This window comes from Capra hircus, chromosome 20 (genome assembly GCF_001704415.2).
Source record: "Capra hircus breed San Clemente chromosome 20, ASM170441v1, whole genome shotgun sequence".
Lineage (NCBI taxonomy): Eukaryota > Metazoa > Chordata > Mammalia > Artiodactyla > Bovidae > Capra > Capra hircus.
Window position 1 is genome coordinate 3176701 of NC_030827.1, and position 16407 is coordinate 3193107.

Consider the following 16407-nt stretch of genomic DNA (forward strand, 5'->3'; position numbering starts at 1 on the left):
AATGTTCTTTGAAAAGTCACTTCTACAAATCACAGTAACAGCATGCATAAAGATAAACATAATATATATGCCAGAAACATTTCAAAGAGAGCAATATCATTTTGCTATGGAGATAGCATCGCTCTGATATATCCCCATTCTGCTAAATTTGGGAAATGATATCTTTATACTGCTTCCAGTTGTCTTACTTTGCCAAACTATCTCCATAATAGTCTGTGGTTTGCAAATGTAAATACTTTAACATGGTCATTAGCCAGCAAATAAGTCGCCTGCAATCAGCAGAAAATGTCAGTCTGAGTAAATAAATGATGAAAATGAATAAGAAAGACAAAGAAGACCTTTTCTTCCTAGCTGTCATTTTTTGCTAATACTTAAATGAAATTATGTAACCTTCATTTGTGGTGATGTTTCAGTTAACCAGTTAATTTCCTGGCAAGAAGGTGTGGATGAAGATTTTATGTAAATAAGCAAAGGGCTGCAACTATTTGGTATGATCCTGAAATTGTTACAAAACATGTTGGTGATTAAACAGGAGGAAGGTAACTCATTTATTGAGGACCTCCTATGTACAAGGTGCAAGAGCTGTTAAGATCCAAAAGACATTAATTTCTCAAGCTTTTCCTGCCAGGTGGGAAGAAGACCAGTACCTAATTATACACTAATTGGATTAGCTTAGTGACGGCAGTAGGAGAGTGCTTTCAGGGCCGGCTCCTCCTTTAGACCTCCACAGCAACCATGGGATGTGGGCATAATCATCCCCATTTTACAGCTGAATAAACTGAAGCACAGAGAGACCAACTGGAAAGTGGCATGTGAGCCAAGGTCTGTTTGACTCAAAAACCGAAATCCTTACAACTTCCTTACACCATTTATTCTCAGGGCACTAGTTGGTAGGGATAAGATCTCAGATTCAGCCAGAATGCTTCTTCAAAATATACATTCTATCAAGATTTAGATACACCTCTCCTCATCCATCCGTCTGCAGTAGCCATTGCTTCTGGGAGTGTGTCATAGCACTCAGGTGTTTTATGAGAAGGCTGAGAACCACAGATTAAAGCATGTAGCCAGCCAGGGAGAAAATAAATACCCATGGATTGGCCAGGAATCAAGCCCACCCCCAACCCCACCATGGCAAGTGACAAGTCTACCACCTGCCAGTATTCAACCATGATCATAATATTGGCCCAGAAACTTTGGCAGGAACTTTTAAGTGAGTAGAAGATTTTAGCAAAAATCAATAGGCCATGGTCCTGGACAAATGCCATCAGACTGTGCAGAACAAGTAATGTTGTTGTGCAAAGGACAATCATGTTTGTCTTTACTCTGAATTATCCTGTGTTTGTTGGTTTAAGTAATTTCTATGTGTTAATAATACTTGGTAATCCTTTACTTTATAGCATTTGACTAAGTAGTGATACATCTTTATTAACAGTGGAATGCATTCTATTTATTTGGAATGTAGGCTCTCAGATAGCATGTTAAATATTAATGACTGGTTTCTGGGAGTCAGCATAAATATGATTTGCATTAGCACTAGGTTATATCATCTTGAGTGCCTCTGATGTCAACTGTTGGGTATAGTAGTATCTGACATCATCTCCTTAGGTCACTGACAACTTTGACCTCTATTCTTATGCACAATTTCTGTCGTCTCAAAAGCTCTTTTGAATTGATTTGAAATTTTGACTCTTCCCTTTATGAGGCAGTAAAATTGATAATTATTCAGATGGGAACTGAGCACTGAGTGAAAAATCAATTCCACCCGCTCTCTGCTGCGTATAAAATTACTTCTGAGTCGGCTGGACTGAACGGATGGCCAGAGTAAAAGCAGCAGGCAGAAGTAGTGGGAAGAATTAGCTGGACAGAGCTAATAGCCTGAAGGGATAGACTTGGAAAAGAGGGAGTGGGCCAGTTGGGGGTTATTATGAGCAAGGATGGGTCCCATTGATCATCTGTTTACATCAGCTTTCCAAGACCTTATAAATCAACCCTGAAGAGCAGCAGAATCCAAGATTCAGCCTCTTACCAGAGGGAATTTATATTAGATTATTCTCATTTTCACACTCAGATGAAAAGTGAGCCATTGATTATTCATTGGTTGCCCATTAAATGCTGTTTTTGTAGATGCTTTGCCTATCAGAGAAGGTAATGAACAAGGTTGCTGCTTCATAACTCAAGGTTTCGGTTTTCAAGGCATCTGTGTCGGTTAAGTAATGCCTAACCCTATTAAAAGGAATGGGTTACAAATTGCTTAACAGTGCTGAAAAACTAGACCCTAATGACTAATTGTGCTTAGAGTTTAGAGAGAGTTTGTCAGCTCTTTAAACTAAACTGATGCAATGATACTGCAATTATTTACTAGTTTGAACGGTTTCCCCTCCCCCTCAACCTGGACCTATATTGCTGGAAGCATAATTGCTTGAACAATGTCAATTCTAAATTACAAAAGTTATCTCCTCAAGCTTCCACAGCAAGTGAAGCATGAACCTACATAAAGGATTTTCTGACATTCTTATGGGCCTTTCCATTTGTATGCAGCTGCTTGGGAAAGACATTTTAAGTGCCTCTCACCTGAAAATGTGTTTATTATAACCTGCTACATGGCTTTAGATCTTCAGTGTTTTCAAAAAACATTCTCCAAATAAGCCGTCTTCCATATTTTGCAAGCAAATCTAAATTTTCAAGCATTAAATTTAGTCCATTATTAGAATAAAGATCTGTTATAATTAAGTGAATCTATTTCAAGTAAGAATTATTGTCTAACCAGCATTGTTTTAACTTAACAACTGAGAAAAACCTAGTTTATGTATATTAGCAAAAAAAATCCCCCATGCTTTTATGTCATTAGAAAGATAAACTGAAATTTGAAGAAAGGTCAGTAGTAACAGGGATTACACATGGATCTATTACAATAATTTGGAATGTAAGATTTCTGTGTGAAGTGTTTTCAGTTTTATCCCTGGTCATGTTAAGTATTTGCATATATAACTCAGAGGTCAGTGTTCATTTAGTTATATCACAAAGTAAAAGAAAGATCTATCCAAATTAGGTAAATGAAAGAGCATGTTTTGTACAAATTAGAGAGGCGTTTCAAAGATGTGACTCATTCTCTTTCAGATTATAAGAATAGGACACTGATGTTGAATGCTTCTCTAAATCAGAACTTCTGTTAAAACTAAATATTCTAGAAAGAGTAGCAACTTACGTAGAAATAGAACAAGAATTATATAATGGTCAGTATTACTGATTCGATTATACCATTAACTTCTTAACAGTATATTTTTAGCAATTGTGTTCTCTAAAATTTAAATATGCTGAATGGAGTAATTAGAACATTTAGGTTTGAATTTATCTTAACCTCTTCTGTTTAACTATCTGACTCAAGTGAGCTGTACTAAAAACCAGAAAAAGTTCTAATTATAATCTTTTCTTCCTCACCCTCCCTCCCCCTTTGTGCTAACCTAGCATTTAACTATAAATTGTGAAGAGCTGTCAGGAGTTATAAGAATCATACTTCAGATACTTCAGTAGGGACGTAAGCTGAAGAGAACAGTCACCCTTTTCCTCAATCAGTCAGTCAATCAATGAAAATTGCTTTTGTATTGTGCTCTTCGTGACATACATCCCAAAGTGAATTATAGCAAAAGGGAAATCATCTGCTCTTTTTTCATTTCTGTGTTTAGATTGAAACGATATTGCTCAACATTTTGACATACTATACAAGACATCTTTCATACTTAAGATTCCATTCCATAATACTAAGTAGGAGAAAGTGCAGTCACATTTTTAACTGATGTTGAGATTTTGGCCTATAGAACCTCAGCAAGACTCTCACAGTGGGAAATACTTTAGCAGATGAAATATATTCATGTCTCTTATGCTCTTAAAAAATTAACCAAATTTTCTAATGTTATTATAGACATTTCTAGTGAATCCTAATTAGAAAGTATGTTCATGGCCCACTAGCTCAGTCTGGTTAATTTGCAGCTATTGTCAAAAATATAATGGCGGATTGATGTCAAAAAAAACATGCAGAAAGAATATTTACAACTGGATCAGAAGATAACATGGATTTAAAGAAAAGCCAGGGATAGGTCATTAGGCTTGACAAGTAAAAAAATCAGAATAATAAAATTGTTTTTTGCACATGCTGTTGCAATCATGGTCTTCTTCACAGCAATATATGTATGTACTTTGTATTTATTTCAAGGAAAATAATAATACTGGCAAATATTGCAGATAAGCTTAAGCTTTTTACATATAAGCAGTTAGTCTGATTTCATCACCACAGTATCTGTGAAGCTGTCATATTATGAGCACCATTTTATAGATAACTAAGGCATAAAAGCAACAGTTAGAGCTGGACATGGAACAACAGACTGGTTCCAAATAGGAAAAGGAGTACGTCAAGGCTGTATATTGTCACCCTGCTTGTTTAACTTCTATGCAGAGTACATCATGAGAAATGCTGGTCTAGAAGAAGCACAAGCTGGAATCAAGATTGCCGGGAGAAATATCAATAACCTCAGATACGCAGATAACACCACCCTTATGGCAGAAAGTGAAGAGGAGCTAAAAAGCCTCTTGATGAAAGTGAAAGTGGAGAGTGAAAATGTTTGCTTAAAGCTCAACATTCAGAAAATGAAGACCATGGCATCTGGTCCCATCACTTCATGGGAAATAGATGGGGAAACAGTAGAAACAGTGTCAGACTTTATTTTTTGGGGCTCCAAAATCACTGCAGATGATGACTGCAGCCATGAAATTAAGACACTTACTCCTTGGAAGGAAAGTTATGACCAACCTAGATAGCATATTCAAAAGCAGAGACCTTACTTTGTCAACAAAGGTCCGTCTAGTCAAGGCTATGGTTTTTCCAGTGGTCATGTATGGATGTGAGAGTTGGACTGTGAAGAAAGTTGAGGGCCCAAGAATTGATGCTTTTGAACTGTGGTGTTGGAGAAGACTCTTGAGAGTCCCTTGGACTGCAAGGAGATCCAACCAGTCCATTCTGAAGGAGATCAGCCCTGGGATTTCTTTGGAAGGAATGATGCTAAAGCTGAAACTCCAATATTTTGGCCACCTCATGCGAAGAGTTGACTCATTGAAAAGACCCTGATGCTGGGAGGAATTGGGGGCAGGAGGAGAAGGGGATGACAGAGGATGAGATGGCTGGATGGCATCACTGACTCAATGGATGCAAGTCTGAGTGAACTCCGGGAGTTGGTGATGGACAGGGAGGCCTGGCGTGCTGCGATTCATGGGGTCGCAAAGAGTCGGACACGACTGAGCGACTGAACTGAACTGAAGGCATAAAAAGATTAAGTAGTTTCCTAAGTTACTAGTGGTCAATAAGATCATGTAGTCAATAAATGGAAAAACTAAAATTTTGCCTTGATATGTTTCATTCACAGTTCACATATAACTTAACCACAAAGCTATAGTTTGTTGGTGGCTGCTAACTTGAAGTAATATGTGTGTTTTAAGCATTTACAATGAGGCAAGTTAAGCTTCCAGTAAGTCCCAGGGACCTTCCTTAAGGTAGAGTGATTCAGAGCAGTCATCTTATACCCCAACTTTGCGCTACAGCTGAAATGAAACAGATGGGCAGTGACTCAAAGAGACAGTGGGCAAAACAGAGGGAAGTTGCTTTGCCAGCTGGTGTAGAGAAGTCCTGTCGCTTCACCTTCATTGAGGCAGGGCTGGCAGAGCCTCATCTTTTAGTCTGTGCCCATACCCAATCACTAATTCTGTAGCCAGACGCAGAGGCATACAAGTTAGTAGGATGTGTATCCTGAGAAGGCCAGAGTCTAACAGCATAACTGTCTTGTGATGTTCCTTTGCTACTTTCCTTTAATGCCTCTGGGGCAGCTCTTGAGGTTTACTCTAACCTGATTTCTCTAGAGTAGAATCAGCATGGCCGCTGTGAGATGAAGCTGGGGAAGCAACAAGTGCTTTGCATCCACCCCCATCACCTGCACATCTCTGGGCTTTATCCTGACTCTCACCACTGATTCATCAGTTTTGTTTTGTTTTGTTTTGTTTGCTTTACAATACTGTATTGGTTTTGCCATACATTGACATGAATCAGCCACGGGTGTACATGAGTTCCCAGTCCTGAACCCCCCTCCCACCTCCCACCCCATATCATCTCTCTGGGTCATCCCAGTGCACCAGCCCCAAGCATCCTGTATCCTGTATCGAACATAGACTGGCGATTCATTTCTTACCTGATAGTATACATGCTTCAATGCCATTCTCCCAAATCATCCCACCCTCTCCCTCTCCCACAGAGTCTAAAAGTCTGTTTTATACATCTGTGTCTCTTTCGCTGTCTCGCATACAGGGTCATCATTACCATCTTTCTAAATTCCATATATATGTGTTAGTATACTGTATTGGTGTTTTTCTTTCTGGCTTACTTCACTCTGTATAATCGGCTCCATTTTCATCCACCTCATTAGAACTGATTCAAATGTATTCTTTTTAATGGCTGAGTAATACTCCATTGTGTATATGTACCACAGCTTTCTTATCCATTCGTCTGCTGATGGACATCTAGGTTGTTTCCATGTCCTGGCTATTATAAACAGTGCTGCGATGAACATTGGGGTACACGTGTCTCTTTCAATTCTGGTTTCCTTGGTGTGTGTGCCCAGCAGTGGGATTGCTGGGTCATAAGGCAGTTCTATTTGCAATTTTTTAAGGAATCTCCACACTGTTCTCCACAGTGGCTGTACTAGTTTGCATTCCCACCAACAGTGTAAGAGGGTTCCCTTTTCTCCACATCCTCTCCAGCATTTATTGCTTGTAGACTTTTGGATCGCAGCCATTCTGACTGGTGTGAAATGGTACCTCATTGTGGTCTTGATTTGCATTTCTCTGATAATGAGTGATGTTGAGCATCTTTTCATGTGTTTGTTAGCCATCCATATGTCTTCTTTGGAGAAATGTCTATTTAGTTCTTTGGCCCATTTTTTGATTGGGTCATTTATTTTTCTGGACTTGAGCTGCATAAGTTGCCTGTATATTTTTGAGATTAGTTGTTTGTCAGTTGCTTCATTTGCTATTGTTTTCTCCCATTGAGAAGGCTGTCTTTTCACCTTGCTTATAGATTCCTTTGTTGTGCAGAAGCTTTATCAGTATTGAATGTCATTTTTCACCTCTTTCTGATTGTAGGAAGCCGCTGTTCTCTAAAGCAGGCTCTACTGAGCACCGACAGGTCTGCTGCGAGCCTCACACTGGCGCGTTTGACGCTGACGCTTTTGAGCATCCCTCTCCTACCTTTCACTGTGTTGAGATGAGGCGCCGTAGACTAAGGTGTCTGTAGAGCCAAGTAGGAGACTTGATGGAGGTAGACAGCAATGAAAGCTATGTTGGGTGCACATCCCTGTTTAAAGGGGGCAGTCTCCAAACAGCTTCTAGCTAATTGTTGCCCTGTCAGGTGGTAAGACCCAGTGTTGCCAGATGTATTGAGATTCCCTCCCAACGAAAAGCCAGAAATCTAGTTTTAAAAATGTTGGTCACTGATTGAAAAATAATATTACTCCGCAGGCCAACACTATATGTTTGGTTTCTACTTTTTCACTTCTGTATTCTGGAATCTGAGAATTTCAGAACTAAGATTTCTTAATGCATGACCCCTTACATTTCTCCCAGCCCTCTTATGTAGCCTTGCAACAGTGACATTTTTGTTTCTCTCTGATGTTTTAATAATTCTTAAAGCATACTTTTAAAATTTGTTGTTTCAAAAAGACGCCATTATTTTGCTTTTATATATGACTCTATACTTATGTCCTTACTGAAACTTAAAGAGGACATTTTATCACATTTGAGTTGTATCTTTGCATGTAGAAAGCATTCAATAAGGGGCAATTAAACTCATCTAACATCCGCCAAATATATATATATTTTTTTAATTTTCAAAATAGCAAGATTGTTTGAGGCAAAAATAAAGTTAACTTTGGTCAAGTGTGTGTGTGTGTAATCTAATTACTCAGGATCAAATCAAAGTATCTAAGAGGAACAGACTGGGAGCTGACTGTAGCTCAGATCATGAACTCCTTATTGCAAAATTCAGACTTAAATTGAAGAAAGTAGGGAAAACCACACTAGACCATTCACGTATTACCTGAATCAAATCCCTTATGATTATACAGTAGAAGTGACAAATAGATTCAAGAGATTAGATCTGGTAGAGTGCCTGAAGAACTATGGATGGAGGTTTATGACATTGTACAGGAGGTGGTGATCAAGACATCGCCAAGAAAAAGAAATGCAAAAAGGCAAAATGGTTGTCTGAGGAGGCCTTACAAATAGCTGAGAAAAGAAGAGAAGTGAAAGGCAAAGGAGAAAAGGAAAGATATATCCATCTGAATGCAGAGTTCCAAAGAATAGCAAGGAGAGATAAGAAAGCCTTCCTCAGTGATCAAAGAAATAGAGGAAAACAATAAAATGGGAAAGACTAGAGATCTCTTCAAGAAAATGAGAGATACCAAGGCAACAGTTCATGCAAAAATGGGCTCAATAGAGAACAGAAAAGGTATGGACCTAACAGAAGCAGAACATTAAGAGGAGGTGGCAAGAATACACAGAAGAACTGTACAAAAGTATCTTCATGACCCAGATAACCACAATGGTGTGATCACTCACCTAGAGCCAGACATCCTGGAATGTGAAGTCAAGTGGGCCTTAGAAAGCATCACTACAAACAAAGCTAGTGGAGGTGATGGAATTCTGGTTGAGCTATTTCAAATCCTAAAAGATGATGTTGTTAAAGTGTTGCATTCAACATGCCAGCAAATTTGGAAATCTCAGCAGTGGCCACAAGACTGGAAAAGGTCAGTTTTCATTTCAATCCCAAAGAAAGGCAATGCGAAAGAATGTTCAAACTATCGCACTATTGCACTCATTTCACACGCTAGCAAAGTAATGCTCAAAATTCTCCAAGCCAGGCTTCAACAGTACATGAACCATGAAATTCCAGATGTTCAAGCTGGATTTAGAAAAGGCAGAAGAACCAGAGATCAAATTGCCAACATCCATTGGATCACAGAAAAAGCAAGAGAGTTCCAGAAAAACATCTACTTCTTCTTAATTGACTATACCAAAGCCTTTCACTGTGTGGATCACAACAAACTGTGGAAAATTCTTACAGAGATGAGAATACCAGACCACCTGACCTGCCTCTTGAGAAACCTGTATGCAGGTCAGGAAGCAGTAGTTAGAACTGGACATGGAACAACAGACTGGTTCCAAATTGGGGAAGGAGTGCGTCAAGGCTGTATATTGACACCCTGTTTATTTAACTTATATGCAGAAGACATCATGAGAAATGCTGGGATGGATGAAGCACAAGCTGAAATCCAGATTGCCAGGGGAAATTATCAGTAACCTCAGATATGTGGCTGATGCTACCCTTATGGCAGAAAGCAAAGAGGAACTAAAGAGCCTCTTAATGAATGTGAAAGAGGAGAGTTTAAAAGCTGACTTAAAACTCAACATTCAGAAAACAGATGATGGCATCTGGTCCCATCACTTCAAGGCGAATAGATGGGGAAACAATGGAAACAATGAGAGACTATTTGGGGGGGCTCCAGAATCACTGCAGATGGTGACTGCAGCGATGAAATTGAAAGGTGCTTGCTCCTTGGAAGGAAAATGATGACCAACTTAGACAGTATGTTAAAAAAACAGAGATACTACTTTGCCAACAAAGGTCCATCTAGACAAAGCTATGATTTTTCCAGTAGTCGTGTATGGATGTGAGAGTTGAACCATAAATAAAGCTGAGTGCCGAAGAATTGATGCTTTTGAACTGTGTGGTGGTGGAGAAGACTCTTGAGAGTCCCTTGGACTGCAGGGAAATCCAGCCAGTCCATCCTAAAAGAAATCAGTTCTGAATATTCATTGGAAGGACTAATGCTGAAACTGAAACTCCAATACTTTAACTGCCTGATACGAAGAACTGACTCATTGGAAAAGACCCTGATGTTGGGAAAGAGTGAAGGCAGGAGGAGAAGGGGACGACAGAGGATCAGATGGTTGGATGGCCTCACCAACTCGATGGATGTGAGTTTGAACAAGCTCTGGGGGTTGATGATGGTCAGGGAAGCCTGCTGTGCTGCAGTCCATGGGCTTGCAAAGAGCTGGACATAACTGAGCAACTGAACTGAACTGAAAGAGGAACAGGGCTGCACAGAAGTATATAGTTAATAGCCAGGTAGCAAAAGTCCAAAAGGCACTGAAACTCTTTAAGAATGATGAATTTGTGATCACTATTCCTAAAGATCAGTTTAGAAAGTTGAAGTTCATGATTTTAAAAATAGAACACTAATTTTTAATTAAAATGGCTTTTATCTTTGATACTATGAACTCATTTCTCTGTTTATCTTTAAAAGGATAATTCTGGTCCAAATCCTTTGTTATATACCATATCTTTGCCTTTTTTGTTTCATCTTTGTTATAGAAATATTTGTTGAATGACTATTTCACCTGTAACAAAAAATGGTATTTTAAAATAGAAACCTGTTCTGATAAATCATCAAATTAGTATTGTAATTCTGTTGCCTTTACACAGTACCTTTTTTCCCCAAATCACCTCCATCCTGATACTTGGCCTCACACCTAGCAGAGCCTGAAGCCTCGTGATGGTCAGTGAATGTCTGCACAGCAAACCCAAAAAAATATTTTTAGAAGTGCAGTCTACAGACAGTGACTTTAGACATCAAATCTAACATGGTTGTAGACTACTACTTAACAAAATAAATAGTAATGCTAAGAGTATATCGTTGTATACTATATAATAACTGCTGAAATTACATAGGAAAATTTTAAACATGGGTTTAAAAAAAAAGGTACTTCAAGTATTGTTCTAAATGGCTGACAGAACAGAGAGCATTTGTAGGTTTTTTGTTTTTTTTTCCTAGGACATGTGTTTTTCTACCTCTAAGCACAGTTCAGAGATGTAATCCATTGATAGCGTAACTTGCCTTATTAATTGAAAAGGATAGAATCCACCAGATGTAGCCCAAACCAGCAGAGAGTTGGGTGACTAAGCAACAGCAAAGACACCATATTGAGGGAGCCAGAATTCTGTCTCCAGGTCATTTATTCCAACCAGTGACAGTGCGTCTAAACTCCAGTGCTTCAGCAGTGATTGATGGTTTAATATCACATATAATTTTTTTAATGAAGGAAAACCATTTAAATATGTTACCATTTGCACTGGTATTCTCCTCTGTACATAACCGCATTTAATCATTATGGGGATTGTTTTTATACTTGTGTAATTTGTATCCAAGAAATAACTGTCAAAACCATCTCATGCTGTTGCTGGAAATGGTACAGTGTGCTTCATACTTGAATAGATTCATTCTTCGCTGCACGTAATTAAGAGTGTTGGGGCTTCACTGCTACCACATAGGAATTCCATGTTTACATTTCTGAGAATGAAAAATTAGCCACAACGTGCTTTCTCAAGCTCCCATTTTCTGGGGCTGTGATATTTAAGTACCTTAGTTCCGTACCAGTGTATGATTTGAAGAGTTTGATTTTAAGACTTTTAATATTAAAATACATAATAAAATTTTATTATCTAATTACAAGAGGGTTTAGCCTCTTATTAAAGTTGCTAAATCAGGCCTGGATTAGCATCATAATGGCACAGTTTGACATGGAATACTCAAAAGTCAAGTTCGAGGGAAGGGATGGGGTTTTTTTGTCGTTGTTTTGGGGGGTTTTCTCCTATGCCTGCCTCTTGCACAAAATAACAAGGGTGAAATGCATGTATGGAAACAAACAAGGAGCAATTTGGTACGCCGGAGAAGGAGTGGAGGTGTCAGCCTAGGATGGTACCCTCAGGCGAGGCAGCTGGTATATGTAGTCTTTTGTTTATCTGCTACTGGTTTATGTAGCCTTTAGGCCGGCACCAGAAACAATCACTCCTGCAGGGTCAGCTGCTGGTCAGAAGCAAAGTAAGGGAAGACTTTGCGTTCAGTGCCGGCCACGATTGCTGCACAGCTGGCACCTGCTGCTGGTGCGCAGCGGGAAGGTGAAAGGTCAAGGAGGCAGTTGCCCAAAACTCAAGAATGGCTTAAGGGGACTTGCAGATTAATCTGCTTTATTAACTTCTGTATATTAGATAACTATTGCTGTGAATGACAGTACATCTTTTTGAATAAGTCGCATCTCTTTCTCTTTTAAATTAGCTTTTGAGTAATGAATATTAAATAGAAAGCATTTTCAGGGGTAATTAAATGAAAACAGAACGATGTCATTTTACAATTATATTTGTGTGTTTATAGAATAGGGGAATTACAGTGTTTTCCAAGGAGCTAAGAAAAGAAGAGCCAGCTTCATAAAGAAGAATTTGAAATAAATAAGTTACACGTCCATTAGCCTTTGTGTTTAAACTGAAAAAAAATATGATGTACTTTGTGACTTAGCATAGAGTCATTGGGTGCCAGTGGCTTGATTTGGCATTCCCAGGGGCTCCAAGTGTTTTCTTTATGAATTAAAGTGACTGCAATCTGTCATTGTTCTTTTATCTACTGTTTAGCACAGTGTTACTGTTATTCTGCAGCAAATGTTCTCAGAATAGCAGAAATGTAGTAAAAAATGAACAACCACCATACCTTTTCCTTCACACCCATGTAAAGCAGATAGCATTTCATGAGGAAAAAATGCAGTTTTACACAGGTTTAGCCCAGTGATAATTAGATATGCTTTATAATATCTCTCACTCGGTATGGCAAATGGCAAACAAGATAGTTTTTTAGCCCCATCATTAATAGTGATTGGCACAATTATCTCTCATTGTAAATTAACGCTAAAAAGAGTTCACTGAAATGCATTCTTTTTTAAAGCCTCTCCAAGGAAAATTTCTTAACTCATAGATTAAATACTGACACCAACTCTGGAAAAGCGTTTAACAGTCTATTTCTAAAAGGATGATTTTTTTTCTTCTAAATCTCAGTGATTTTTTGTTTTGTTTTGTATTTTGAAGACTTCTCAGGAAAAGAAAGCGTAGCAGATGACATGTCTTTCTTATGCAACTGCAGCACAGGTAGTAGCGCTTACCCATAGTTCGCAAATGGAGGGGATTTGGTGTTCATTTGCAACTCCCAAGTTTTGACACAAGGTCAGTCTTCTGCTCTGAGCTGTGTTTCTGTGACATGTGAAGGTGACCCCTGAGGTCGTCATCCTGTGTCACATCCAGGCCAACCCAGGGCTCACCAGAAGGCTCCTCAACTTGCATGGCATTACAGAGGAGCAGGCTCCCTTGCCCAGAAAAGATCAGGTGAGGGTTATTTCCACATCCTTCCACTCCAAAGTAGAAGAGTCTTCACACCCCCTCCTTACAGATTTAGACTTCTCCTCCATCATGTAACAGAAGTCTTATTTACTGCAGGCTTGCTAGAGCCAGAGAGGTCGCCATAGAAGGGCAACCTCAGATTCAAAGAGAATTTCAATGATGAATGATTATGATGAAAGAGAAGTAGAAATAATTATTATATGCTCGGTTTTTATGTTAAATGCTTTATCTATCTATTTATACATACACACACATATGTACTCACACACGTATGTATACACATCTGCATTCCTGAGTGTGTGTGTGTGTCTGTTTGTCTCATTGCTCGTGAGGCGTGTGTTTCCATCTCCACTCTATGTTCGAAATGCTGTAATTGCAGCCCTAGTAGCTCGCCCAGTACTACACAGCGAACAAGCGACAGAACCTCCGCCCTTAACCGCTATACCGTGTACCTTTAAAGGGTCCAGAAACAGGCCTGGGAGGGACGTAGGAAAAGCAGGGGAGGCAGACGCATTCGTTCATTCATAAATTCTTAACTGAGCCAAGGGCTCCTTTCTTTGAATACTGATTGGACAGGAGGGAAACACTTGACCCAAACTGGCTCATCTTCCCTGGATTTAGAAACTGGCATTTAAAAGATAATGGTCAGCCTCAGCTGAATTGAAAACTTGAAAATTCAAGAGCCACGGGGCAGCCATTCCCTGCCGTATGCTCAGGGAAGTAGCCAGTCTGCAGCAAGAGAAAAGAGCCGCCAACATGACGGAAGGATCTGCAGAAGCCAGGCAGGCCCACAGAGAGAGACTGAGAGAGAACCCACCAGACTGCTTGTCCCGGTCCCAAGCCCTCGAGAGGCCTGACTGCACTGCCTAGTGTAGGGTCCGGAAGTCACCCCTTTTATCTGAGATAGTCACTATCTTCATAGTGAAAGGATCCTTGACTCGGAAGTTGTGAGGGCAGAATGAACCCATGAGTACAGACTCACCTAGCACAGAGAAGGTACTCAATAAATGTGTAAAAGTGGCTTCATTTTGAAAAATAATACAGAGGTACTACTTTTTAATGTTCCCATCCTTGTCCTTTTCCCTGCTGTTCATAATTATAAATGTGAAAAGTATCCTTTCCAAGAAATCCCAAGCCCAAGACTTCATTTCACAAGATGATTTGATTTTAAGGCCATGAGTAAGCCAGAGTACCTGCATCTTCTTAGTCCCATCTGTGTGTTCTGCTTTTGTCAGGGTTCTTTCTGTAGACGAGCGTTCTGCATATCACAGACTCACTGGACTGGATGGGGGCATGGTGTGATGTGGATTTTACTCCTGGGTCCAATCTGACTGTTTCTCACTTATTCTTTCTGTAAACTCCAAGCCTTACCTTGCAATGACAAGAATGAAAAGAAACTCCATACCTCTTTCCATTTTTATATTGTCTTCATACCTAACGTCTCTCCTGATTCTCACAACAACCCTAATGGGTTCAGTTCAGTTCAGTCACTCAGTTGTGTCCAGCTCTTTGCAACACCATGGACAGCAGCATGCCAGGCTTCCCTGTCCATCACCAACTCCCGGAGTTTGCTCAAACTCATGTCCATTGCTTCGATGATGCCGTCCAACCATCTCATCCTCTGTCGTCCCCTTCTCCTCCCGCCTTCAGTCTTTCCCAGCATCAGGGTCTTTTCCAGTGAGTCAGCTCTTCGCATCAGGTGGCCAAAGTATTAAAGTTTCAGCTTCAGCATTAGTCCTTCCAGTGAATATTCAGGACTGATTTCCTTTAGGATGGACTAATGGGTAGATAGGGCCAATATGAATACCTTTTAATTTGAGAGGGATAGATACATCAACAAATTCAATCCCACAGGACCTGTGTGGATAAAGTACGCATTGGTTTAGAGAGCTGAAACAGAGACGTCCCCATCAGTCTAGCGGTTAAGACTCTACCTTTCAGTGCAGGGGAGTATGGGTTTGGTCCCTAGTCAGGGGACTAACATCCCACATGCCACGGGATGTGGACAAAAAGCACGAACAAAACAAAAGAGAGGGACAAAATAACCTGCCAGAAGACAGAGCCACTAAATAACAGTGCTTGGAATATGACTTGGGGCTTCCCACTGGCTCTAGCGGTAAAGAACCCGACTACCAATATAGGGGGTGTAAGAGACACAGGTTCGATCCCTGGGTCAGGAAGACCCCCTGAAGGAGGGCATGGCAACCCACTCCAGTATTCTTGCCTGGAGAATCCCCATGGATAGAGGAGCCTGGAGGGCTACAGTCCACAGGGTCTCAAAGGGTTGGCCATGACTAAAGCCACATAGCACTCACGCACACACGGGACTTAACTAAGGCTTTTTTGTCTCTAGGTTTTACAGCTTTCACCACACGAGAGCTTCCCAGGGCCTTAACCTGCCTCTCATTCCTGGCATTTCTTGTTACTCCTTCAGCCTTATTCCAGGGTGGCAGAGTTTCCCCTACCTTCATCTCTCTTAGTGGCATTGTGCATGGTATGAGAAACTCTCTTGAATTTCTTGAAAGAACGGCACAGTACAATGTGAGATGGTTTAATGATGGCATAATTTATTCATTTTACAGTTATTGCCGATTTTTCACATAGCACTTGCAGGGTTAATTATGTGAAATTTTCTCAAAGTATATTAATGTGCTGGAGTGGTGACTTCAACCTTCGTCTTCGTTTGTCTTTAACTCTTGGAAACTTTTAACTAGCAGTGGCTGTTTGAGCGGCAGTGAGTTCATATGGTATGTCAAGGAAGACTTATTTTGTTGACTTGAAGAACAAGGTAAAGGTTACCTGCTTCTCTGGCCCTTAGTGAGTTAATGTGGCTTTGTGTGCTTTGCAACCCAGAAGAACTCTTGCATGTTAATTCTGTGTCCCTTGCCATGCTTAGGAGAATACAGATGTAACTGCTTTCAGACTGATGAAATTCCATCCTCCTTCCAGAGCTGTTTAATTGTAAATTCTGTATTTGTTGAGGACTTTCTACTTCACAACAATCAGAGCAGAAAGATTTTGCAGTCAGTAGACCTGGTTTTGAATATCAGTTTTGCTGCTTCCTAACTGTGTCCTTGGAATAGCTACCTCAC

General features: G+C 40.0%; 1 protein-coding gene across 1 annotated transcript in view; it reads left to right on the forward strand.

Moving 5' to 3' along the window:
• RANBP17 (RAN binding protein 17) overlaps positions 1 to 16407 on the forward strand; it is a 356127-nt gene that overhangs the window by 323734 nt on the left and 15986 nt on the right. The gene's annotated exons all lie outside the window — the stretch shown is intronic.